The 27,780-nt window shown below is 41.1% G+C and overlaps 1 long non-coding RNA gene and 1 pseudogene across 1 annotated transcript; both read right to left on the bottom strand.

The window, feature by feature from the left end:
* Window positions 1-298: 298 nt before the first annotated feature.
* On the bottom strand, window positions 299-27,755 carry LOC100630235 (uncharacterized). The gene is made up of 7 exons (XR_011424489.1): window positions 27,708-27,755; window positions 26,879-27,307; window positions 25,925-25,983; window positions 12,916-13,053; window positions 12,523-12,672; window positions 4,849-5,022; window positions 299-1,361 (listed from the first exon to the last, which is right to left on the bottom strand). It is a non-coding gene; the product is annotated as an uncharacterized lncRNA (long non-coding RNA).
* LOC138917057 (zinc finger protein 248-like) lies at window positions 2,649-3,728 on the bottom strand (annotated as a pseudogene).
* Window positions 27,756-27,780: the final 25 nt, after the last annotated feature.

Raw genomic sequence — 27,780 nt, forward strand, 5'->3', positions numbered from 1 at the left:
TGGCCTCCAAAATATCTATGAGCTAGTCTTTTTTTTTTTTTTTTTTTTTTTTGAGGAAGATTAGCCCTGAGCTAACATCTGCTGCCAATCCTCCTCTTTTTGCTGAGGAAGACTGGCCCTGAGCTCACATCCGTGCCCATCTTCCTCTACTTTATATGTGGGACAACTGCCACAGCATGGCTTTTGCCAAGCGGTGCCACATCCGCACCTGGGATCCGAACCGGCGACACCCCTGGCCGCCGAGGCAGAACGTGCGCACCTAACCACTGTGCCATGGGGCCGGCCCCTTGATCTAGTCTTTTTGAGCCAGATGTCTTTGAGATCCAAGCAAGGTTCATGCACTGCAGTTATCTCTTTAGTCCGTGAACTGAAAAAGTTCCCCCCTTCTCTCTCTCTCTTTAAAATGACACTGACTCTTTGAAGAGACCAGCCAGTTGTTTTGTGGAATGCCCCACATTCCGGACTTGTCTGATGGTTTTCTCCACTGAAGCTTTTCCTCTATCTCCTGTGTTTCCTGTAAACTAAAAGACTAAACATTTGATTAGATTCACATTAAATATTGTGGCAAGAACACGCCACAGTGCCCCGTAAGCACTTCACCCTGCATCTCCTCAAGAGGCACGTGAGGTCACTGCTGTTCGTGCTACCTTTGCTCACGTGGTTACAGTGGGGCTGTCAGTGGTCCCATTGCAAAGCACGCTTTTTCCAGTTTCAGTGAGTAAGATATCTGTGGGCGATACTCTGCAGAGAACTACACAAATACCGTTTCCTTTGCATCCAGTGATCTTAGCATCCGCTGACGATCTTTGCCCAGATGCACTAGGGGTTGCAAATTAGCAACTTTTCAAATTCTGTCATTCCTTCTGTTTATTGGCTGACATCCTTCTAGAACGGACAGCCTTCCCACACCTGGAGATGAACAGCTGCTCCGACTAACGGGGCACAGGGAAAACCTAATACTTTCTCTCTGATTACGGAGTAAGGAGTGTGTCTAAGACGTGCCTCCGAAGGTGGAAATGAGCTTAGCCCCCTTCTCCTTTTGTGTATTGCTGTGGACTCAGCCTTTTGTTTATTCAAATGTTACAGTCATCCTGTTTGACCATCAAATTACCTCAAATTTGGCCTGTGGGAGCTGCATCTAGCTACCTCTGTGACCTATGACACATCCCCATTAATCTTGGACTGCTTCCTTGGTTCTCGACACAGAGGTCCCAGGCTCACCGTGGACGCTTCAAGGTCCAGACCCACGGTCAGCTATTTCTCCAAGAAGTCCTGGTTCCTTGTAACAGGCAATGTTGGAGACTGAATTTGCACATCACCATGGGGGCAACATTGCTTCTAGGCCCTCTCAGTGGACAGAGCTGGAAATATAAAAATTTTTTAAAAAATAATGAGCAATATTTTCAATTCATATTTATCATTATAGGGAGTTTTACATACATTCTTTGATTTTCACTGTCTTCTTTTCTCTTAATTTGGTTCTTTCGGCGCCTAGTAACTTTAACAACAGCTTTTTGCTTTATCTACAATACACACAAAATAGCTTCAAAATAACACCAATATTATTAGCAAGAAAATTAATGAGTGATGTTTATAGTTTTTTGCAGATCTTTCTGTCCTTAGACACATCCCATTAAGGATGGACAGTCATAATACCCTGTTCAGAAGTTTCTGGAAAGGATTATTTTCTTTGTGTGGCGAAGTTACCAATTTGATATAAAGTTAAACTGACATCTCTTTTCAATTTCATAATCTACTTTTATTTTTATTTCTGAATATGTAAATCATTTACATTTGCTCAAAAGTCAAAATTTCATAAAAAGGTATAATCAAAGAAGCCTTGTTTCCATCCCTGTCTCCACCGCCCTGTCTACTCCTGCCTCCACAGGTGTTCATTTTTATTAGTTTGTACGTCTAACGCTTGTCTTGCAAAAATAAGCAATGATGTGTGTGTGTGTGTATACATAGACATATATATATACTTCTTTCCTCTCTTACACAAAAGGTATCATGCTCTATACGGTTTTCTGTATTTTGCTTTTCTCACTTAATATGCTGTGGTACAGTACTTCTGATTTGTCAAACATGTCACTGATGATGTACATTGTACTACCAAAACACAAACACTGGTGGCATCTAGTGTGAGAAATGTCATGATAATTATTAAGCTGTGGGGAGATATTTCCTAGCGACAACTCTTTTGACATCCACTACGTGAATCAGACATACACACACGTGTATGCTGCACACTAACATACGTAAGCCTTGCTCAAGTACACTTCGTGTCTAATGCTGTCCACTTGCTGCTGCAACTTCTGTTTCCAAAGGCTTCACATTCCAACGAGTATCATTAGCATTAGATAGATGGTATGTCACATTTTCAAAACTTGGCACCACACCAGAATCATGACTTCCAGTATTACATTATTTCTAAAGAAAAAAATGTATCCACATTTCCTAAATTGATAGATTCCCCCTCATTCTTTTCTTAGATAATAAAGTTTTCTTTTTTTCTTGAAAGCTTTCGTGCATATAAAACATTTGTATCATTTCACCCCAGTATCAATCACCTGATGTCCAGTAAGTTGTGACTTTGTAAATGCTTTCGTATTTCTGTTGCATTCTTTGCATTTTCACCCTGTGATTTCTCTGAAGCATATCTTTGATTAGTAGGTGGATACTAATATACACAATGTTCTGAGATCTCTCTCCCTGTGAGTTCTCTGATACTTAGTAAGGTATGATACAGAAGGTTTTCCAATATTCATTTCCTTCATGGAGAGCCTGCCAACCCCTACCCTATGTGTGTTTTCTGATACCAACGAAAGACTGAATTTACACAGACGGAAGTCTCCACATTATGACATTCATAAGGTTTCTCCTGTGAGTTCTCTATGGTGTGACAAAATTTGACTTCACACAAGAGGATTATCCACATTTGTTGCAACTTAGGGTCTCTCGTGTGTATTACTTGACGTTTAGCGAGAGTTGACTTCATACAGAAGAATTTCCCACATCTCTTACATTCGTAAGGCTTCTCCCCTGTGTGAGTTCTCTGATGATTAATGAGGTTTGATTTCACATAAAAACTTTTCCCACATTTATTACATTCAAAGGGGTTCTTCTCTGTGTGAGTTCTCTGATGTATAGTGAGGTGTGATTTCATACAGAAGGATTTCTCACATTCATCACATGTATAGGGTTTCTCTTCTGTGTGAGTTCCCTGGTGTATGGTGAAGGCTTACTTACAACAGGAAGACTTCCCGCATTTATTACATTCATGGGGCTTCTCTCCAGTGTGTGTTCTCTGGTGTTCAATGAGGTGTGACTTCTGGCAGAAGGTTTTTCCACATCCCTTACATTCATAAGGTTTCTCCCCTGTGTGTATTCTCTGGTGTTGACTGAAGGCTGACTTCATATAGGAGGAATTCCCACATTCACTACATTTATAGGGTTTCTCTCCTGTATGAGTTCTCTGGTGTACAGTTAGGGTTAACTTATGGTGAAAGGTCTTCTGACATTCATTACATTTATAGGGTTTCTCTTCTGAATGTGTTCTCTGATGATCAGTGAGGTCTGACCTCATAGAAGAGGCTTTCCCATATTCATTACATACACAGAGTTTCCTCCCTGTGTGATTTCTCTGATGGATATTAAGTGACTTCACATAGCGTGACTTCTACATTCATTACATTTAAAGGGTTTCTCTCCAGTGTGACTTCTCCGATGTATAATTAAGGTTGATTTCCCATGGAAGGCTTTCTCACATGCATTACATTCATGTGGTTTCTCCCCTGAGAGTTTTCTGACGTTTAGTGAGGGCTGACTTTTTGTAGAAGGACTTTTCACGTTCATTGCACCTGTAGGGTTTCTCCCCCGTGTGAGTTCTCTGATGTACAATGAGGACTGAATTATAGAGAAGGATTTGCCACACGCATTACATTCATAGGGTTTCAAACCTGTGTGCATTTTCTGATGTTTAGTGAGATTTAACTTCACACAGAAGGTTTTCTCACATTCATTACATTGATAGGGCCTCTCTCCTATCAATTCTCTGATGAATTCTCTGATGGACTTTTAAGGCTGAGCGATGACGAAAAGATTTCTTGCACTCATTACATACATAAATCTTCTTTTCTGACTGTGTTCTCTGCTGATCAGTAAGGGTTGACTTCACAGGGACTTCATGACATTCATTGGGCTTCTCTCCTCTGTGAGTTCTCTGAGGGTCAGTGGGTTGTGATTTCCAGAAGTTTTCCCCACATTTGTTACTTTCTCATGGTGTCTCCCTCATGTGTGTCTTCTGATGTCGAGTGAGGTGGGAATCCTGGTGAAAAAAAGAATCTTTGCAATGACTACATTCAAAGGTTTCTCTCCTATGTAAGTTTTATGAGGTTGAGTGAGGTAGGACTTCTTGCTGAAATTATTCTCATTTTCCTTAGATTCATGGGTTTTCTCCTCCATGTTAACTTTCTGATGTTTAAAGAGGATTGGCTTCCCACACTCGACTTCAAAGTGGTTCCTCCTTGTGTGAGTTTCATGATGGGCTTTGAGTGTTGACCTGTCACTGATATTTCCCCACATTCCTCATAATCACAGGATTTCTCGCCTGTTTGAACCCTCTTAGGTGGAATGACAGCTGCCTTCTTAAGGAAGGTTCTCCACATTCATTATCTTCAAAAGGTGGTCCCAAACTTTGAATTTTCTGTTGCTCAGTAAGGTCCTCATTATGATTCAGGGATTTCCCATCTTGGTTATGTTCATCAGATTTTGTCCCAGTATTAGTATTTTCTTCATTATTATCAAGAAGCCACTTCCCACGTGTGTTAATTTCATCAGAGTTCTTACCTGAATGACTTTTATCACTAATAATTGATTCTGAAACATCTTTCAAACTCATTCCACGTTAAGTCATATTGACAGGGTGTTCTTCTGAAAATATTATTTCTCTTTTAGTCAGTGTTTTTTTGTTGATGAGTGAAACTTGCCACAAATGTTCATCTTAGTTTTCCTGGCTTCTGTCTATAGGGTCAAAAATTGAAAAAGTTAAGTATACTCTAAAAATGTTAACACATTTCCTATGTAAGTATAATTTACTGTATCACTGATACTCAATTTTCAGGTCTAAGCTCCCAGGATGAAAGCCCAAGTATATATTTCTCCTTGGCCCAGAAAAAACAAAAATAGAAAACACCTACTATAGTGGAAAAGGGAGAGTAAAACTACAATGAACACACATATATTTGCTATTTTAAAAACATGAACTTCAGGGGCCAGCCTGGTGGCACAGCAGTTAAGTTCACACGTTTTGCTTCTTGGTGGCCCGGGGTCCACCAGCTCGGATCCTGGGTGCAGACATGGCACCGCTTGTCAAGCCATGCTGTGGCAGGTGTCCCACATATAAAGTAGAGGAAGATGGGCATGGATGTGAGCTCAGGGCCAGTCTTCCTCAGCAAAAAGAGGAGGATTGGCAGCAGTTAGCTCAGGGATAATCTTCCTCAAAATAAATAAATAAATAGTCTTTAAAAAAAAAAAAACATGACCTTCAGAATTAAAAAGAGAAAAGGAAACAAACACAAGGCATAGTGAACTGAGGAAAAAGCATGATACAGACAATTGGGTGAGCCCAACAAAAGCCATGACAGGAAGCAGAGTGACAAACATCAGTATACATGGATGTCTGGAAGGAAATATCACAGGAAGTCCTGGGTGTGAGATAAAATGGATTATCGACATCTATATAGATATAGCTCACTATGTATATGCCAATGGACAAAATAAGATTTATATTAGTTTTTCCAGATATCCTTACAAAAATATACAATAAACATTTTTTTAAATATCCGGTCCCAATAACGAGTCACAAGTCTGATACAGATTCTGACACTCAGCTGGCCTCCTTCTCAGCTTTGCTTTTACTAAAAACTCAGGCGTCCTCCAGGAAATGCATCTCTCCACCTACCCTCCCTCCCTGTCTCTCTCACACACGTATTTTTTTCAAATCATCCCTCTTAAACTCCATTTTCTTGAACGTTGAAAGTAATCACTACCTATACTTTTCATTGACGCATTTTGGAAAGCATTAACTTTATCCAGATAGCACTTGATAACACTGAATTTCAAAATCTATCGTACAATTTTGTTTACCTCTCCCAACTACAACCTACGCTTTTAGCAGGTTTTATATATGGTTGGTGGCCCTCAACAAGCTGTGTGCATCAGAATTACATGGAAATTTTTATTCAAAACACAGGGTATAGATTATCATGGCCCCAGGTTAGTCTATATACGCTATGAATCAGAACCTATAGGAGTGTGATGTAGGCCTATGCACTTAGGAAATGCTTTCTGAATACATAAGCATATCTATCAGTATTAATGGATGAACATAGCTATTATATATTACACATCAAAGTAAGGAAGAGTAAAACAAGAGACCCTTCAGATGGGGACAAAAGCCTTAGGCAACACCAGATGCTCTCAGGTGTGACAGTATATGATGAAGTCTGCATTTCTTGTGGCTTAGCCACTAAGTGAAATGGGCATTCTAAGAAGGGAGAGATTAATGTTGGCTAGAGTAATTAAGAATCACTGCAAACAGAGGTAAAAACCTTAGCTAAAACATAAAATATTTGCACAAGTAAGCACAACAAGCATTAATTATATGGCAAGCATAGTCCTAAGCCCTTTCTTAGGATCTGGACAGACAAACCCCAAGAAGAGGTGATGGGGGGGAGATTTATGAGTAATATTTACGAGGCTGCATCGAATGGAACTTATGAGTTTTTGAGCAACATCAACAAAAAAGAGATGGATGTGGAATTACATGTTAGTGTTAAGAAGAGGTGTCTTAAGTAACAGAGGGCAACCCAAGGTTTATATAAGGCTAGCAACTAGACAAAATGGATGCTTTAGGTTTAAAAACATATACTTACAATTAGGAATGAAATACAGCATCAGAGAATAAAGATCTCGTTTTGAGTGAGGTCACGGGAAGGTAAGAATAAAAGCTACAGAAGACAGTCTTCAAAGCAAAATAAAAAATAAGAGGAACTATGGAGAGATCAGTATTACGGGATTTTCATGGTTGTCAGATATGGGAGAAGAAAATGGCAGAGCGTAATTGAGTGGAAATAAGGACTGTGAGAAGATTTACGATTGGGAAGAAATGATTTTAGGGTTTGTTTTTGCCATACTGACAATGATAGGACTGGAGACCCAGGTAAAGTGGAGAGTAGACTGCGGATGAGTCTGCGAAAGAGGCAGTGGGAATTTTTCAATCGTCGGCTAAAGCGAAAAGCTTAAATCTCAGCAATGGATGAGGCCGTGGGGGAGCATTACAGAGAAGGAACGCTGGAAGACCTACTCTTGATGAATCTTCCCAGAAGAAAGAGTGACCACGTGATCAAAACTGCTTCCCACAGTAAGGTCAATTTTTGCCAAATTTGAAGATATAAAATGCTATTTCACTGTCACGGTTTTTCTTTCTCTGATTACCATAAGTTGCAGATATTCTTATTTATCATTTGTGTTTTTGTTTCCTGTGTCTTCTTTTCACATATGTCTTTTGTCCATTTCTCTGTTGGGTCATCTGACTTTCTCTTATTAAATTGTAGGAGTTCATTATTCAACAAACTTCTCCTGAATGCTAAAATGTGGTTGGCACTATCCTAGACAGTGGAAACAGAGACATGAAAAAAACCCAAAAACTCTGTTCTCATGAAGTTCACATTCTAGTGCAAGGAAGCAGAAATTCAGTAAAATAACTAGTGTAAAATCCCTTATTTCAACTTCTACTGGAAAAAAGCCATGAATGTATTTTAGATATTAAGCCTTTGCTGGTTATATGTATTACTTATAAATAACTCTTCTCACTTTGTGCCATGTCTTTTGAATTTTCTATGGTGCTTTGTGATGAGTGACTGTTCTTAATATAATTAATCTATATTTTTCTTCTATAAACAGTATTTTCATGCTCTTTGGGAAATCCTTTCCTAAGGACTGTACATGCATGATGATACATATATATCAAGATCATACATAGAGTCCCCTATTTCTACAGAGTTATAAACATATCCCACTACACTTTCTTATAAAGGTTTTATATATTTTACTTTTAAATTGGTTTTTGTATAATGGTGAAGGCAGAAATGTTTTTCCCCATATGGATAAATAATTTTCTCAACATCACTTATTGAATTATCTCCTCTTTGGCTGTTCTCTCACATATCTTATTTCCAGATGTGTAGGGCTGGTTCTGGGATCTTGTTTCTGTCCATTTATTTTTACACCAACATCGCACTCTTAATTACTACAGCCATGCAAGGAGCACTGACATTTGAGACGGCAAGCTCCCCAATCTAGTTTTTCTTAGCCTTCAAAAGGACTTTGGTTATTTTGGGACTTTGTTCCTCCACACAAATTTAAAATTCTGTATCTAATAATTCTAAAATTTGAAGTCCTTTATGTTTTAATTCTGCTCTGATATTCAGTCCCCACTGTTAGGCTTAGTTTTCAGTTAAACAAACCAGTACTCAAAAACAGTCTTCTCCTGTATTATATATATATATATATTTTTAAAGATTTTATTTTTTCCTTTTTCTCCCCAAAGCCCCCCGGTACATAGTTGTATGTTCTTCGTTGTGGGTTCCTCTAGTTGTGGCATGTGGGACGCTGCCTCAGCGTGGTCTGATGAGCAGTGCCATGTCCGCGCCCAGGATTCGAACCAACGAAACACTGGGCCGCCTGTAACGGAGCATGCGAACTTAACCACTCGGCCACGGGGCCAGCCCCTCCTGTATTATATTTTACCATTTCTTGATTGAAGTTCATTTTCTAGTAGATTCTTTAAGAATTCATGAGAACAATATTTCCCTGCGTTCTTGCATATTCAAACTTATTTTATTGCTTTTACTTTGAATGACAATTTGTCTACATGTAAAATTACTGGGATTTACTTTTAGTCTCTAAGGATTTTGTAACTTTCTCCACTGCTTTCAGCACTGAATGCTATTGGGAATGTCTGAGATCGGCTTGATTTTTCCCTCTCTTTTAAAAATGACAATTCAAAGCTCTGAGGATCTAACGGTCAGCACAGTGACTATAGTCAATAACATGGTATTGTATACTTCAAAGCTGTTGAGGGTAGGTCTTAATCATCCCCACCACACACACAAAATCACCTATGTTAACTATGTAAAGTGATGGATGTGTTCATTATCTTGATCTTGGTAATCATTCTACAGTATATATGTACATCAACTCATCACATTGTACACTTTAAATATATACAATTACACTTGTCAATTATTCCTCAATAAAGTTTGAATAAATGACTTAATTCTTTGGTTCGGCAGACCAAAAATAACCTTTCTTCAAAAATCTGTAACTTCCCTGGGATAGATCATGGTGGTGACCATTTCGAGTTAGTTGTCCATAAGTTACTCTGTCCTTTTCATGTAGATTCCGGTCTTCTTTTATATCAGGACGTTTTTCTTGAAGTACATCTTTAAATATTTCTTCTTCTCAATTAGCATTGGGTTCCTACTTTGGGGACTGAATTGTATATGTGTGGAATCTCCTTTTTCAGTCTTCCACATACAATCCTCTTTAACTTACGTCCAGTTCGTTTTGCTCACTTTCTCTATTTTTCTCTTACAGGTCCCTTACTCTGTTTTCAGCATCCTTGTGCTCCTTCCAATTTCACACATTGTATTATTAGGATGTTCTTCCTTCCAGTCATTTCTGATCACTGGGTGCTTATGGATAATCTCCTCCTGTGGTCTCTCCGTCTCTTCCATCTCTCACCTAAGTTCTTTCAGCTCCTGTGTGCTTTTGCATCCTAAAGGCAATTGCTTTCTTAAGCTGTAAAATATTCATAGTGAAATACTTGGTCACAATATTTATCTCTTCTATGACAGTATTTTGCAGGTGAATGTTCTTCACTTACTACTTCTTTTTGACTTTTCTTTTTTTCTCTTTCTTTTTTTTCTTATGGAAGTGTCTATACATCCTACACTGGTTGCTTAGGACTAAGGACTTTACATTGAATTTAAATAGCTTTTATTTCTCCCAGAAAACCCATGCACATTTTCACATGCAAAGTCTCTTTTATGCACAAACTGCGACAGAAACCAACACTTCATGCAGCGAAGGCTTATGTGTGTGATTCCACCCTGAACCCCACTCCTCACTTCTCAGAACCAAAGCGGGTAACAAAGACGTTCCTGCCACAATCTTGTTCAGCTCCTTCCTGACATTCTGATGAGGGTCATGCACCTCACCTTGCCTCCTCAGGTCAGCCGCCCTGGAAGTCTCTCTCTGGTTCCAGGTGCACGCACACAGCTTGATTTTGAATTGCTTTCAACAGTTCTTCCACTTATGTCATAGTTTCAAATTTAGCTATTTCTCAGATTTGTAGAAAATAGGTCTGCAACTCATTTCTCAATCTCCTAGTTGGTTTTAGATGATTTACAGGAAGAGAAGGTGAAAATGCTGACTTCCCATTTCCATTTTCAAGCCAGAAATTCCTTCCTTCTTGAAAAGCACCTTTCTTGGCCGCCAGGACATACTCTTTGGGTTTCCTTCTGTCTTACACCCGTGACTTCTAAGCGTGGTAAGGCCCTGGTTTCAGCCTCTTTTCTTATCTCTCGGCATCCACTCCCCCAAGGCGCTGTCATGACCACACACCATCTTTTAACTCATGACTTCCACATTTAACCTGCTCTCCTGTCTTCTTTCCAACTCCAGATTTGTATGTCCAAGTGCCTCATTAGATCTAAACATGAATAATTAATAATCACTGAAGCTTCTAAAAGTAACTTCTTGAAAAAGTTTTTCCCTAACTGTTCCTGCCCAATTTTCCCGTTTCTATAAGCACCTCCCACCGCCATCATCATGTTGCTCAGACTAAACACTGAGGTTGTCCTTGCCTTCTCTCTCTCTCACACTCCATATCCAAGTTAAAGGAAATCCTACTGGCTGTTCTCTCAAAACATGCAGCCGCATTTCATGACCTTGACCAGCTCAGAGTCTAAGCCCCCATCATTTCTCATCTGAGCCACCGCAAACATCTCTTCACTGTCGGGAGCTGAAACCATCAACACCCACACTGCTTACTCGCTACATTAACTTGACTACCATTCCACAGTCTTCGTCACCAGGACTTTGTTACTCCAGGAAACTCTTGCCCAGGAAGCGAAAAGATGCAAATGATTTTACTGTTCATTTCAGAAGCTTCCCCCAAAACCCTTTTAAACAAACTGCTCAGTTTTCCAGTAGATACTTAACTATTCACTCTCCAGGATTCTTCAATCCTTGTCCACAAATCGTAAACTATTAAATCATGATTTTTATCCAATGGTAATCAAACCCCTGCATTAAAAAATATACCTTAAATCATACCCTCAAATCTCATAAATAACCCAACTTTGTTCACTATCCTCCAAGATGCTACTAAGACTGTCAGGCTAAGCAAAACATTCACATCTGCCTTATCGAAGGTTGATTCCTGGGGGAGCCAGCATTCCACATTGCCTTTCTGCTTCTACACTGGTCCACCATCTTTGCTGTCTCCAATTTTCTCAGCACAGTAGATGGAGAAATTCTTTTAAAACATATCCTTTTGCAGAAACCCATTCATCACTACCTATTTCACCCAAAATGAAGTCAAAGCCCTTCTGTGTCCTGTAAAACATCACTTGGCCTCTGTCTCCCTCTCTGATGTCACTTCCTACCAGCGTCCCTCTCAGACACTTTCCTGCTTCCCTCCCATACTGGCCTCCCTGCTATTCCGGGAGCACTTCCAACAAACTCCTGCCACAGAACTTGGCCCCAGCTGTTCCATCTGCCTGGAACCCCCTGAATCCACATGACTCAGCTCCTCACTTCATTCAACTATCTGCTTTAATGCTGACCTCATCAACAAGGCATTCTCTGACACCCTCTAAAAGAGCACACCCCACTCTCTATCTCCTGTTAGCCCGCTTTAACTCTCTTCATCATTCTTCTCGCCACTTGACATGTAAATTTCCTTATTTACGTCTATCCCCTCCTGCTAGCTTGTAAGCTCTAAGATCTCAGGGATATTGCTGGGTTCACTGGCGTCTTCCCAACACCAAGAACATGAGTGGCACATAGCAGAATGAAATTAATTAATTAATTAATGCCTGGGGGGAAAATAAAAAGAAAATAGTCCATAAAAATGGAAGGGAAATGACTACTTGAGAAAGAGAAACCAAAAACAGAGGCAAGATGAGGCAGGCAGGGGTTCAACACTGAGTACGAGAATGGTCCACTTCCCTAAAAGTTAGGGAGAAAAGGAAACCATCTGTATTGAAGAGTGATGAACAGAAGGGCCATTCAGCTTACCTGAGGCGTGCTGGCTCGCTGTTCAGTTGCTTCCAGAGGTCTGAGGGACCTAAATAGAATTACTGAGACACAGAGCAAAGGTCCTAACCTCAGCACCAACTCACCTGGGATTTCCACTAGCTTCTTGTTTTTGCCTGCTAATGACGAACTCACCTGGATCACCCTGGTCTGGGAATTCTCCCTCTAATGGTCATGGCTCTTCTCCTTGCTCCAACTTGAAGACCACTTCTGATTTGGTGATGCGATACCTTGTGAGTGAGATACGGGGTGACACTTCTGACAAGCTACTGGACATCAGGGCCCCTGAAGAATGAGGAAGGTACAGCTTCAGGAGTCACACGATAAAGGTGCCCACTGAACCTTTCACTAAGGAGGTGAGAACACACACATTCTTTCTGTGCCCCGTGGGAACAATCATCTTTGACCCATGAGATGTACACACAAATATCATTAAACTCCACCAAAAGCCCATAAATTTTGGCAGCTAAGAAGTAAGAAAAGAAATGCATGCTGTGAGGCATTACACAGGGAACACTCCTCACGTACTGAGACCAAGTGGCTGTAGTCCTCCAGCATCACGTCCGGGTACAGAGTCCTCTGCATAAGGGTCAGTTGTAGCCACTCATCCTGCGTGACGTCCACAGTTACATCCTCAAATGACACAGATCCATGACCAGCACATTTCTGCTCATGCCAAAGAGATCAGTATTGGGTGACATGAAAGAGATACATGGGAAATAATTCCTAACATCTTTATTTTGAGAGTTTAGCATAAATATTATATAGGTTCCCTATTCTATGCCTTGTTTTGTGTTTTACTTTGTGGAATAAAGTGATATCATGATAGAAAAACCCAGACAATGCATTAACTTATTACTTGAAACAAAAAATATTAAAGTTCCTACCATGTGTCGGAAACTATCCTAGATTGCCAGGAATATTAAACTAAATCAATCCTTTTTTTGTCTCTGGAAGGAAGTTAAATCCTAGTAAGGAGACAAATGATATTTATAAACATTTATTCTCCAATAAGGTCTTATGAGAGCTATGCCAGAATCAGTTATAATCGGTGTCAAATAACTACGGAAGATATGGTTCTATTTCGTACGGTTGGGTCGGGCCTCACTGAACAGTAGGTCTTCATTAACATGGCACCATCACACGAGCAAAGTCAAAGAGGCATGAGAAACACACAGCAGCGTAACAGGAGAACGGGGCTTAGGGCTGTGAGAAGATGAAGAGCTGCAAAGTATTCAGGAAAACATTACGGAGTAACTCTGGACTTAGTCCTGTCGTTTAGTGGTCATCAAAATACTTCACCACCACCCTAGCAATAAAGGTTTGGGCACCCCCAATTTATCTATTTTTTCAATAAATAATATATACATCCTGCTAATCCACACAATAATGGCGAGCGCAATTTGTCTCTTTTTCTTCCAATTAAAAGTTAATCATGCCACAACTAGAAGGACCCACCACTAAAAATATACAACTATGTACTGGGGGGATTTGGGGAGAAAAAGCAGAAAAAAAAAGTTAAATGTAGACAACCTATTGCTTTCTTCCCATGGGAGAAGAAAACACTGGAGTACCTGTGCCCGCCACAGGTGTGGGTGTGACTACTGGAGACAACAAGGAGCCATGAGGTCATGCAGCCATCGCCATCACAGCCATCATGGTGACATTAAAAACAAGACAGATCTCAAATCAACAACCTAACTTTACAACTTAAAGAAAGAGAAAAAGAAGAACAAAGTAAACCCAAACTTAGCAGAAGGAAGAAAATAATGAAGATTAGAGCAGAAATAAACAAAATAGAAAATGGAAAAGTAACAGAGAATATGAGACCAAAAGCTGGTTTTTTGAAAAGATGGACAAAATTGACAAACCTTTACCTAGATGGACTAAGAAAAAAAGAGAGGAGACTCAAATTACTAAAATCAGAAATGAAATAAAGACCTTATGACTGATTCTGCTGAAATTAAAAAACAAAATTATGAGAGTACTTGGAACTGTAGGCCAACAAATTGGATAACCAATGGACAAATTCCTAGAAACACAAAACCTTACCACGACTAAATCATGTAACTAACAGACAATCTGAATAGACCTATAATTAATAAGGAGATTGCATAAATAATCAAAAACATCCCAACAAATAAAAGTCCTGGACATGATGGATTCACTGGGTCATTCTACCAAACATTTAAAGATGAGCTAAAACCAATCCTTCTCAAACTTTTCCAAAAATTGAAGAGGAGCAAACACTTCCTAACTCATTCTATGAGGCCAGCATTACCCTGACACCAAAGCCAGAAAAAGACGCCGCAAGAAAACTAGAGACCAATATCCCTAATGAACATTGATGCAAAAATAATCGACAAAATACTAGCAAACCAAATTCAGCAGCATATTAAAAGGATTATACACCACGACCAAGTGGAATGAAGGATGTCAAAATATGAAAATTGAGGGGGCCGGCTCCGTGGCCGAGTGGTTAAGTTGGTGCGCTCCGCTGCGGCGGCCCAGGGTTCGGATCCTGGGCGCGGACATGGCACCGCTTGTCAGGCCACGTTGAGGCGGCGTACCACATATCCCACAACTAGAGGGACGTGCAACTAAGATATACAACTGTGTATGGGGAGGGGTTGGGGAGATAAAGCAGGAAAAAAAAAAAAAAAAGATTGGCAATAGTTGTTAGCCCAGGTGCCAATCTTTAAAAAAAATATATATATATATATGAAAATTGATCAACATAATACACCACATTAACAGAATAAAGAACAAAAAAAATAAAGATCATCTCAATTGATGCAGAAAAAGCATCTGACAAAATTCAATACCCATTCATGATAAGGACACTCAACAAACTATGAATGGTAGGAAACTACTTCAACATAATAAAAGGCATCTATGAAAAACCCACAGCAAACATCATACTCAATGGTGAAGACTGAAAACTTCTCCTCTAAGATCAAGCACAGGACAAGGATGCCCACTTTTGCCACTTCTATTCAGCACAGAATTGGAAGTCCCAGCCAGAGCAATATGCAAGAAAAAATTTTTAAAACATTCAAATTGGAAAGCAAGGAGTAAAATTATATCTGTTCGCAAATGATATGATCTTATATGCAGAAAACCCTAGAGAGTCCACAAAAAAACTGTCAGAGCTAATAAATGAATTCAGCAGAGTAGCAGGATAAAAAATCTACATACAAAAAAACCGTTGCATTTCTATACACTAACAATTAATTTGAAAAGGAAATTAAAAAACAATCCCATTTACAATAGCATCAAAAAGAATAAAATACTGGCCAGCCTGGTGGCATAGTGGTTAAGTTCACACACGCTGCTTTGGCGGCCCAGAGTTCATGGGTTTAGGTCCCGGGTGCAGACCTACACACCACTCACCAAGCCATGCCGTAGCAGCGTCCCACATACAAAATAGAGGAAGATGGGCACAGATGTTACTCAGAAACAATATTCCTCAAGAAAAAAGAGGAAGATTGGCAACAGATGTTAGCTCAGGGCCAATCTTCTTCACCAAAAATAAATAAATAAACCATCTTATTAAAAAAAAGGAATAAAATACTTAATAATTAACAAAGGAAATTAACAAAAGAAATAAAAACTACAAAACATTGCAGAAAGAAATTAAAGACATGACTAATTGGGAACCCCATGTTCATGGATTGGAAGGCCTAACATTGCAGAGATGCCAGTACCACCCAGAGAAATCTACAGATCCAATGCAATCCCTATCAAAATCCTGAAGACGATTTTTACAGAAATAAGGAAAAGCCATCCGAAAGTGCATATGGAATCTCAAAGGACCCCAAACACCCAAAACAACCTTGAAAAAGCAGAACAGAGCTGGAGGACTCACACTTCCTGATTAGGAAACTTATTACAAAGCTACAGTAATCAAAACAGTGTGGCACGGGCATAAAGACAGACACACAGACCAATGGAACACAACAGAGCGCCCAGAAATAAACCCTCACATATATGGTAAAACGATTTTTGACAAGAGTGCCAAGACCATTCAACGGGGAAAGGACAGTCTTCTCAACAAACAGGGCTGGGCACATGGATCTCCACAGGCAGAAGAATGAAGCTGGACCCTTACTTAACACCATACGCAGAAATTCACTCAAAATGGAGCAAAGACCTAAATGTAAGACTTAGAACTACAAAGCTCTTAGAAAAAAACATAGGGCAAAAGCTTTGTGCTACTGGATCTGGCTGATTTCTTGGATGTGACATCAAAGGCACAGGCAACAAAAGAAAAAATAGACAAATTGGACTTCCTGAAAATTAAAAATTTTGTACATCAAAAGACACTATCAACAGAGTGAAATGCAACCCACAAAATGGGAGAAAATACTTGCAAATCATACATCTGATAAGGGATTAATATCCAGAACATATAGAGAACTCCTAAAACTACACAACAACAAAAAGAAGCCCCAAACATCCAACTGGAAAATGGGCAGGGCCGACCCAGTGGCGCAGCCGTTAGGTTCACACATTCTGCTTCTTGGCGGCCCAGGGTTCGCCGGTTCGGATCCCAGGTGCGGACATGGCACCACTTGGCAAGCCATGCTGTGGTAGGCGTCCCACATATAAAGTAGAGGAAGATGGGCACGGATGTTAGCTCAGGGCCAGTCTTCCTCAGCAAAAAGAGGATTGGCAGTAGTTAGCTCAGGGCTAATCTTCCTCAAAAAAAAAAAAAAAAGACAAAAGAAAAATGGGCAAAGGGGGCTGACCCCATGGCCGAGTGGTTAAGTTCACGTGCTCCGCTTTGGTGGCCCAGGGTTTGCTGGTTCGGATCCTGAGCACAGACATGGCATTGCTCATCAAACCATGCTGTGGCAGCATCCCACATAGAAGAACTAGAATGACGTATACAACTATGTACTAGGGCTTTGGGGAGGAAAAAAAAAGGAGGAAGATGGCAACAGGTATTAGCTCAGGGCCAATCTTCCTTACCAAAAAAAAAGGGGGGGAATACTTAAAAAAAAAATGGGCAAAGGACTTGAAGAGACATTTCTCCAAAGAAGATATACAAATGGCCAATAAGCACATGAAAAGATGCTTGACATCACTGATCATTAGGCAAATGCAACTTAAAACTACAATGAGATACCACCCCACACACATTATGATGGCTACTATAAAAACACACACACACACACACACACACACACACAAAATAACATAGTGTTGGTGGGGATGTGGAGAAACTGGAATCCTTGTGCACTGTTGGTGGGGATGTGAAATGGGACAGCCACTATGGAAAAGAGTGTGGTAGTTCCTCAAAAAATTAAAAACAGGGGGCTGGCCCCGTGGCCGAGGGGTCAAGTTCACACACTCCACTTCGGCAGCCAGGGTTTTGCCAGTTTAGATCCTGGGCACAGACATGGCACCATTCATCAAGCCATGCTGAGGTGGCATCCCACATAGCACAACTAGAAGGACCTACAACTAGAATATACAACTATGTACTGGGGGGCTTTGGGGAAAAAGGAAAAAAAAGGAAGATCGGCAATAGATGTTAGCTCAGGTGCCAATCTTAAAAAAATAAATAAATAAAAACAGAATTACCATATGACCCAGCAATTCCACTTCTGGGTATATACCCAAAAAACCCCTGAAAGCAGGGTCTCAGAGAAGTATCTGAACATCCATGTTTATAGCAGCATTATTCACAATAGCTAAAATGTGCAATCAACCCAAATGTTCATCAAGAGATGAATGGATAAGCAAAATGTGATATATACATAAATAGAATATTACTCAGCCATAAAAAGGAAGGAAATTCTCACATATGCTACAAAAATGGATGAACCTTGAGGATATTATGCTAAGTGAAATAAGCCAGTCACAAAAGGACAAATACTGTATGATATCACTCATATGAGGTACTTGGAATAGTCAAAATTATAGTGACAAAGAATAGAATGGTGGTCGCCAGGGACCAGGGGGAGGGAAGAATAGGAAGTCATTGTTTAATTGGTACAGAGTTTCAGTTTTACAAGATTAAGAGAGTTAGGAGAAGGGATGATGGTCATGGTTACACGACACTATGATTATATTTATTTAATACCACTGAACTACACATTTAAAAACGGTTAAAGTGATAAATTTTATATGTGTATTTTACCACAATTTTAAAAAATTGGGAAAAAAATAAGAGTAAAACTCCTCCCCCAAAATGTTCATGGATGGAGAAAGATACACCATGCTAACACTGATCAAAAGAAAACAGGAGTAGCTGTATTATTGTCAGACAGAGCGGACTTCCAAGTAAGGAAAGTTATCAAGGCTAAAGAGAGGCATTCATGCTGACAAAGAGGTCAATTGTCCAAGAAAGATAAAAATCCTTAACATTCACGTGCCCAACAACAAAGTGTCAAATACGTCAGGCAAAAACTGGTAGAACTACAAAGAGAAATAGATAATCCACTGTCATAGGTGGAGACTTCAACACCCCCTATCAGAAATGGACAGATCCAGCAGGCAGACAATCAGTGAAGACACAGTTGAACTCAACATCACCATCAATCAACTGGATCTAACTGATATCTATTGACAACTTCAACCAACAAAAGTAGAATACACATTTTTCTCGAGTTCACATGGAACATTCACCAAGATGGACCACATTCGGGGCCATAACACACACCTTAATAAATTTAAAAGAATAGAAATCATTCCATGTCTGTTCTCAGGCCAAAATAGAATTAAACTATAAATCAATAACAAAGATAATTGGAAAACTCCAAAATATACTAAAATTAAACAACACACTTCTAAATAACACATGGGTGAAAGAAGAAATCTCAAGAGAAATTTAAAAATATTTTTAGCTAAATGAAAATTAAAACACAATTTATCAAAAGCGTGTGGGATGCAGTGAAAGCAGTGCTTAGAGAGAAATGTATAGCATTGAATGCATATATTAGAAAAGAAGAGGGGGCTGGCCCTGTGGCTGAGTGGTTAAGTTCGAGAGCTCTGCTACAGTAGCCCAGGGTTTCGCTGATTCGGATCCTGGGCACAGACATGGCACCGCTCATCAGGCCACATTGAGGCGGCGTCCCACGTACCACAACTAGAAGGACCCACAACTAAAAAATATACAACTATATACTGGGGGGATTTGGGGATAAAAAGCAGAAAGAAAAAAAAAAGATTGGCAACAGTTGTTAGCTCAGGTGCCAATCTTAAAAAAAAAAAAGAAAAGAAGTAAGATCTAAATTCAATCAGCTAAGATTCCACCTTAGGACAAGAAAAAAAGAACAAATTAGTAAAAAGCAAGCAGAAGAAATAATAAAAATTAGAGTAGAAATCAACGAAATTGAAAACAGGAAATTAATAAAGAAAGTCAATGAAACCAAAAGCTGATTCTTTGAAAAGATCAATAAAATCAATAAGCCTCGAGCCAGGCTAACTAAGAAAAAAAGAGAGGACACAATTACTAATATCAGAAATGAAAGATGGATATCACTACAGATACCATGGACGTTAAAAGAACAATAACGAATACAGTGAATAACTCTACGCCCACAAATTTCATAACCTAGATGAAGTGGACCAATTTGTTCAAATACAATCTGCTGAACTCACACAAGAACAAATACACAATCTAAATAAGTCTATATCTATGAAAGAAATTGAGTCAATAATTAATAACCTTCCAAAACAGAAAACACCAGGCCCAAATGGGTTCACTGTTAAATTCTACCAAACATTTAAGAAAGACATTGTACTAATTCTCTATAATCTCTTTCAGAAGACAGAAACAGAAGGAATAGTTTCTATCTCATTCTATGAGGCCTAATACCAAAACAAGACAAAGATATTACCAGAAAAGAAAACTACAGGCCAATATGTCTCATGAACATCAATGCAAAAATCCTCAACAAAATATAAGCAAATTGAATTCAATAATGTATAAAAAGAATCATACACCACAACCAAGTGGGATTTACCCCAGGTATGCAAGGCTGGTTCAACATTTGAAAATCAATTAATGTAATCAATCACATTAACAGCTAAAGAAGAAAAATCACATGATCCTATTAATAGATGCAGAAAAGGTACTTGACAAATGATAAAAAAAAACTCTCAGTAAACTAGAAATACAGAGGAACTTTCTCAACTTGATAAAGAATATCTATAAAACACCTACAGCTAACATTATACTTAATAGTGAGAAACTAGAACTTTATCACTAAAAATAGGAATAAGGTCCCCTCTCACCGCTCCTTTTCAACATTGTACTGGAAGTCATAGCTGATGCAATAAGACAAGAAAAGGAAATAAAAGGTATACTGATCGGGAAGAAAGAAATAAAAGTGCCTTTGTTCGCAGATGACGATTATCTACGCAGAAAATCTGAAAGAATCAACAAAAAAAGCCTGAAAACTATTAAGCAATTAAAACAAGTTTGCAAGGATACAAGGTTAATATACAAAAGCCAATCTTTTCCCTATATACCAGCAATGAACAAGTGGAATTTGAAATTAAAAACACAGTACCAGTTACATTCACACACCAAGAAATGAAATACTTAGGTATAAATCTAACAAAATATGTACAAGATATAAATGAGGAAAACTATAAATGCCTGATGAAAGAAATTAAAGAAGAACTAAATAAATGGAGAGAGAGACCATGTTTGTAGATAGGAAGACTCCTTATCATCAAGACGTCAGTTCTTCTCAACTTGATTTATAGATTCAATGTAATCCCAATCAAAATCCCAGCAAGTCATTGAGTGAATGTCAATGAGCTAATTCTAAAGTTTATATACAGAGGCAAATGAGTCAGAATAGTCCACACAATATTGAAAAGGAACAAAGTTGGAGAACTGATATTCCCTGACTTCAAGACTTATTCTAAAGCGACAGTCATCAAGCTGGCGTGGTATTGGCAAAAGAACAGACAAATAGATCAATGGAACAGAATAGAGAGCCCAGAAAAAGAACCACATAAATACAGTCATCTGATCTTTGACAAAGGAGCAAAGGCAATACAATGGAGCAAAGAAAGTCTTTTCAAAAAGTGGTGCTGGGAAACTAGACATCCACATGCAAAAAAAAATTAATCTAGACACAGACCTTTGACTCAAAACCTAATTAACTCAAAATGGATCACAGACCTAAATGTAAAACACAGAACTATAAAACTATAAGATAACATTGGGGCCGGCCTGGTGGTGCAGCAGTTAAGTTCTCACGTTCCACTTCCCGCAGCCTGGGGTTCGCCGGTTCGGATCCCGGGTGTGGACATGGCACTGCTTGGCAAGCTATGCTGTGGCAGGCGTCCCTCATATAAAGTAGAGGAAGATGGGCACGGATGTGAGCTCAGGGCCAGTCTTCCTAAGCAAAAAGAGGAGGATTGGCAGCAGATGTTAGCTCAGGGCTAATCTTCCTCAAAAAAAAAAACAAAAGACAAAAAACTATAAGATAACACAAGAGAAAATCTAGATGACTTTGGGTTTGGCAATGACTTTTTAGACACAACACCAAAGGTATGATTCATGAAAGAAAGAACTGATAAGCTGGACTTCATTAAAATTAAAAAATTCTGCTCTATGAAAGACACTGTCAAGAGAATGAAAAGACAAGCCACAGACTGGGAGAAAATATTTGCCATAGACATGTCTGAAAAAGACTGTTATCTAAAATATACAAAGAACTCTTAAAATTCAACAATAAGAAAACCAACAACCTAAGGCCTTAAGGGACATTTCACCAAAGAAGATATAGGGATGGCAAATAAGCATATGAAAAGATGCTCCACACCACATGCCATCAGGGAAATGCAAATTAAAATGAGATCCCACTGGGGCTGGCCCCGTGGCCGAGTGGTTAAGTTTGCGCGCTCTGCTGCAGGCGGCCCAGTGTTTCATTGGTTCGAATCCTGGGTGCAGACATGGCACTGCTCATCAAACCACGCTGAGGCAGCGTCCCACATGCCACAACTAGAAGGACCCATAACGAAGAATATACAACTATGTCTTGGGGGGCTTTGGGGAGAAAAAAGGAAAAAATAAAATCTTTAAAAAAAAATGAGATCCCACTATACATCTATTAGAATGCCCAAAGTCCAGAACACTGACAACACCAAATGCTGGCCAAAACATGGAGCAAGACGAACTCTCATGCACTGCTTTGGAAGACAGCTTGATGGTTTCTTACAAAACTAAACATACTCTTACCAAACGATCCAGCAATCATGTTCCTTGGAGTTAAAAACCTATGTCCACACAAAAACCTGCACACAGAGGTTTCCAGTAGCTTTATTCCCAACTGCCCAAACTTGGAAGTTACCAAGATGTCCTTCAGTAGGTGGAGAGATAAATAAACTGGGGTCCATCCAGACAGTGGAATATTATTCAGTGCTAAAATGAAATGAGCTACCACGCCATGAAAAGACATGGAGGAATCTTAAATGCATACTACTAAGAGAAAAAAAAGCCAATCTGAAAAGGCTACATACTATATGATTCCAACCATATGACATTCTCGAAAGGCAAAATCATGGAGACAATAGAATATCAGTGGTTGCCAGGCAGGAGGGGGATGGGAGGGATGAATGGGTGAGCACAGAGGACTTTTAGCATAGTGAAAATATACGATACTATAATGGTGATATGATACCATATTTGTCCAGACACACAGAATGTATACCACCAAGAGTGAACCCTACTGTAAACTTCGGGCTTTGGGCGATTACGATGTGCCAATATAGGTTCGTCACTGGTAACACAAATGTACCACTCTGGTGGGGGATGTGTGCGGGCAGGCGCTACATGGGGAATCTCTGTACCTTCCACTCAATCTTGCTGTGAACCTAAAACTGCTCTAAAAAAAATAAATAAATTCTTAAAAAAGCAACAACAACAAAAGTCCACCTTGCATGACCCAAGTCAGAGTTTGGAGAAGGCAAAGGAGGCCCCAGTTGTCCCAGATGGCCCTGCGCTGTGTTCAGGTAGGATGGTTATCCACTTTGGGTCCCAAATTAGATCAAACCTACCATTTGTCTCGTCAGCCACAAATACACGATGAGCACCTCCTGGGAGTGAGAGGCAGCGTGAGGAACTGAAAGAATAAAGATGAACATGGCGTACATCTGGATTTTGAAGGGCCAATGATCTGACTGTCAACCCAGACACAAACAGGTAATTTCCACAAAGTGGACAAAGTGCAGTGACAGGGACAGCACGGGGTACTGTGGGAGCGTAGAGGAAAAGGGCAATTAATCAGAGGAGGGCAAAGAAAGAGGAGAAGGGCTTCCTGGATGAGCTACCCCGCAAGTTAACCCCTGAGAAGACAGAAAAGGAAATAGAGCCGGGGTGCAAAGTCAGTCCATCTGACCAGAACATGAGTGAAATGCCCACACAGGCAGCAACAAGGTGTCTTAAGGAAATGACGTCAGGTTTGGGATCACGGAAGAATAATGCTGCATACTGACTTTTTAAATGTCACCTTCTCCACTGACCTGTGAACTCCATCAAAAAGGGAGTAGGTCTCCACATCGTTCAGAGCTGAGTCTGTGGCACACAGTTCAGCACCTGGCACACTGAACACATGCCCAGTAAACCACTATTGAATAAAAGGTAAAGAGTATTAGAATAAAAAAATTTTTAATAAAACAAAGAGAAACCGGAAGTGGCCATGTTCTCAACAGCCTTAACTTCACACTTTGTCCCTATGGGTGGCTGGAGGCTACTCAAGTGGTTTCTATATTGAAGTGGCATCATCTGAATAGCACTTAAGATTAATTACTCAGGACGAGGACAGATTCCACCTGGGGGAGAAAGAAGCAAGAAGCTGTTGCAACAGCCCAGGGGAGAGAAAATGAAGCTCTGATAAGGGGAGAAGGGATTAAGCAGAAAGAACAGGTTTAAGAAATTTGACATCTTAAGAGTAGTAAACTGAGAGGCCACACAGGATGAGGTGCGGGAGGGGACATCTAGGATGAATCCCATTTTGGTGGTTTCATTAAGCGCTTGGTGTGGGCCTTCACCCAATAGGAAACAGAGGGGCCAGAATAGATGGGAGACGGGGGGACACTGCAAATAACTTTAATTTTGAAAACTGAGGTGCCCCTAGCATCTGCACAGAGAACGATGATTCATGAAGGAAGAGCCCAGGCTAGAAAGACACTTGGTATTACCACCACAGAGGGTGTGAAATACTTAGGTAGGACTGGCAGAGTAACAGGATGAGGGAGCTAAGGATAGAAATTTGAGGATAAGCCAGGAGAACGGGCAGAAGACGAGAAAGATGCCATGAGGGAGACAAAGAAATCAGAGTAGGAATAAAGCCAGAAGGATGATGTCACAGAACACCAGAGAAAGAGGTGTTTTTAGGAGAAGGGGAAAGTGGGTTAACTGCCACACACAGCAGAATGTTCTGGCAAGGGAAGGTCTGGAAAATATCTATTGGATCCTACTGTAAGGACATTACCACTGAGCTTTATCAGGACATACTTAGGCAGGTGGTGGGGAAGAAGCGAGAATGCATACATGGATTAAAATATCAATGGATAAACAGATATCTGTACCCGAATGCTCACAGCAGCACTATGATAACAGCCAGAAGGTGGAAACAACCCCAAGTGTCCATCAACGGATGAACGGATAAACAAAATGTGGTCCATACACACAATGAAATATTATTCAGCCATTAAAAGGAATGACGTTCTGATAAATGCTACAACATGGATGAACCCTGAAAACGATATATTAAGTGAAAAAAGCCAGAGACAAAAGGACAAAGATTGTATGAATCCACTTCATCTGGGTGACGAAAAAGTTTTGGACACAGATAGTGGCGATGGTTGCACAACATGGGGAATGTAATTAATGCCACCGAATTGTACATTTAAAAGCAGTTACAATGGCAGATTTTGTTATCTCACCACAATTTAAAAAAAAAGATGAATGGAGAGTGCAGAAACATTTGCCAAAGACTATGAGTTTGAACTCTTTCCTGTCCAACCCGTGCGGTTTAAGAGGTTATTTTAAGGACTTGCAGTCCATTTCTTTCATTCCTCCAGACAGTCTTAGGTTTGTCTCTAGATCAAAGCGGACGTTCAGAAAACTCTCTACAGAATCCACGATGCTTTGGTCCCTCATAAAACCTCACTGAGTTCTGCCCTCCGCTTCCAGCAAAGAACAATTACAGGCAACAGGGGGTCACTACAAGGTTCTTCCCCACCTGAAGACCTTCACGGACATTTTTTCCAGACTCCGGTGCCAGGAAGTCTTTCTGTCCCAGGAATACTGGCCGGGTTCTCTCTGTGGTCATCGAAAACCCGGTGTGGAGCAAGAAGATCAAAGACAAATGTGCTGCTCACCTGTGATGACTGTGGGATCCGTGGACCTACACAGAGGACAGCCACCTCTGCCTGCTAGCCAGGTGCCACCCACTCACTAATTCCGGAAGCAGCTTTTTATCTATTTCCATTTTTGCATCATATAAAAGCCATGAAACCCCCTGGAAAACGAAATAGGGAATAAAGAAAAGAAACAACTCACTTGGGATTTGTTCATTTTCTATTGTTCTTGGAAGAGCATCAAAACTTGGAAAGGCACACCTGGAAGAGGAGGAAAGAGGGATGGAATAATGAGAGCGGGCTAGCCCTGCAGCTCAATTCTATTCCCAAAAACTTCTACACATTTTTGATCCTGGAGAAGGAGAGAAAGGTGCCATCAGCCCTTTGTGACCCCTTAAACCTGCCATGTTCCCTACTGCTTTAACTATTTATGTCCCCCTTGCACTAACACAGAAACATTAAAACAGAATTCTTAAGCAAATAATAGCATCTCAAAATATGAAATACGATGCCTTCATTAAAACTGAGGTTACAGGGGGAAAAAGCTCTACAGGCTATTTTGTGTATCTGTTTTACTACCAATAATGGTAACCCCTTGAGGGTTACCATACTCCCTATGAGGAGTCCAAGAATCCTCATAAAGCTTTGGGAAAAGAGAGAGGTTCCTTAAACACAGATCTTTTAAAAAACTTTTTTCTAATCGGATTCTCAAAAAGATCTTTCGCAGGAAACATGCTTCAGTGCAACTGTGTGGACAGCACCAAGCCAGGAGTGGGAGACTCTGACTTCTTCCCGTCGCCTCTTATTGATCCTAGACAAGTCATTTGCCCTTCCAGGTTCTTCTTCCCCTTCTGTCAAAGGAGACAAAAACAGATAACCCTGGCAAACCCTCTCGGAACCACTGCTCTTGACCCCTTCCGATCAGGAAAGACAGACAAGCACATCTCCAGATTCCGGACATGGTCAGAAAGCTGCCCAGCTTCTGGAAAGAATTAATGGAGGGAAGGTGCCATCTGGGCGTGGCGATTGAAGATAAGAGCTTCCCAGCTGTGGAATCCCCCAGCACCCCGCCAACGCGGTGACATTGCTCCAGCAGTCTGTCCCTTGCCACCACTCTCAACCCCAGCTCCCTTCTCTCTTCTGCAAAGAGACTCACGGCTTCTAAACGTGAAATCACTCAAGCCTTGACCCCTCTGGGCGAAATGCTCCTTTTCTGGGTTTCTTCTGCCTCTCTTCTGCAGCTCTGATGGGTGTCGGGTCAGAGGCGGGGGGCGGAGGGGTCCTTCCCAGTGAGATTCCTGTTCCTGAAGCTCCTCCTTCTTGCCTCAGTAGAGTTGCTCTGTTCCAGCGGAGCCCAAGGGGCAAATTCACTTTAGCTGGAGCCTTCTTCACCAGGGGCCCCAGATCTGCCTAAGAGCACACAGAACCCTCAGGCCGCACTTCCACAAACGCAGAGCCCGAGGCTGAGGACACAGGCGGGCTGGCCACAGCGGAGCGCCCCGAGCCCTCGGACAGCGCGGATGCGGGGCGTCTCCATCCCGGCCGGCGGCTCCCCCGGACAGCGAGCGCCGGGCGGGCGGGGGTCCTACGAGACAGAGGGAAACTTAAGGACCCCCGGATTCAAAGCGCGCCGGGGAGCCGCGGGCACGCACATTTCAGGGACGTCTCAAGGACCCTAGGAGCGCGCGCCACGCCGAGTCCGCGGAGGGAGCCAGGCCGGCTCGGACCCGACACCAGGCCTCGGGTCTCCGCCCTCGGCGGTCACGGGGATGCAGCCCCCACGGCCAGCGTGACCTCTCCAAGTCCCGCACCTGCTGCGCGCTCGCTCGGCCCCCGGGGCGCCCCGATTCGGGTGGACACGGCCCCGGCGGTGGTGCCCGGCCTCGCGGGAGCGCGCCCCGAGCGGGCCGGGTCTGCGGCCACCGCCGCGCTGACCACTGCCCCGAAGGGCCCCAGGCGCCACCGCGCCGGGGCAGGCCCCAGACCTGCAGGATGCGCCGCCGAGGAGAGACCCGCGCCTGCGCACAGAGCCCGACGCCGGCCGGCCGCGCGCACCGC

Source organism: Equus caballus, chromosome 13 (genome assembly GCF_041296265.1).
Source record: "Equus caballus isolate H_3958 breed thoroughbred chromosome 13, TB-T2T, whole genome shotgun sequence".
Lineage (NCBI taxonomy): Eukaryota > Metazoa > Chordata > Mammalia > Perissodactyla > Equidae > Equus > Equus caballus.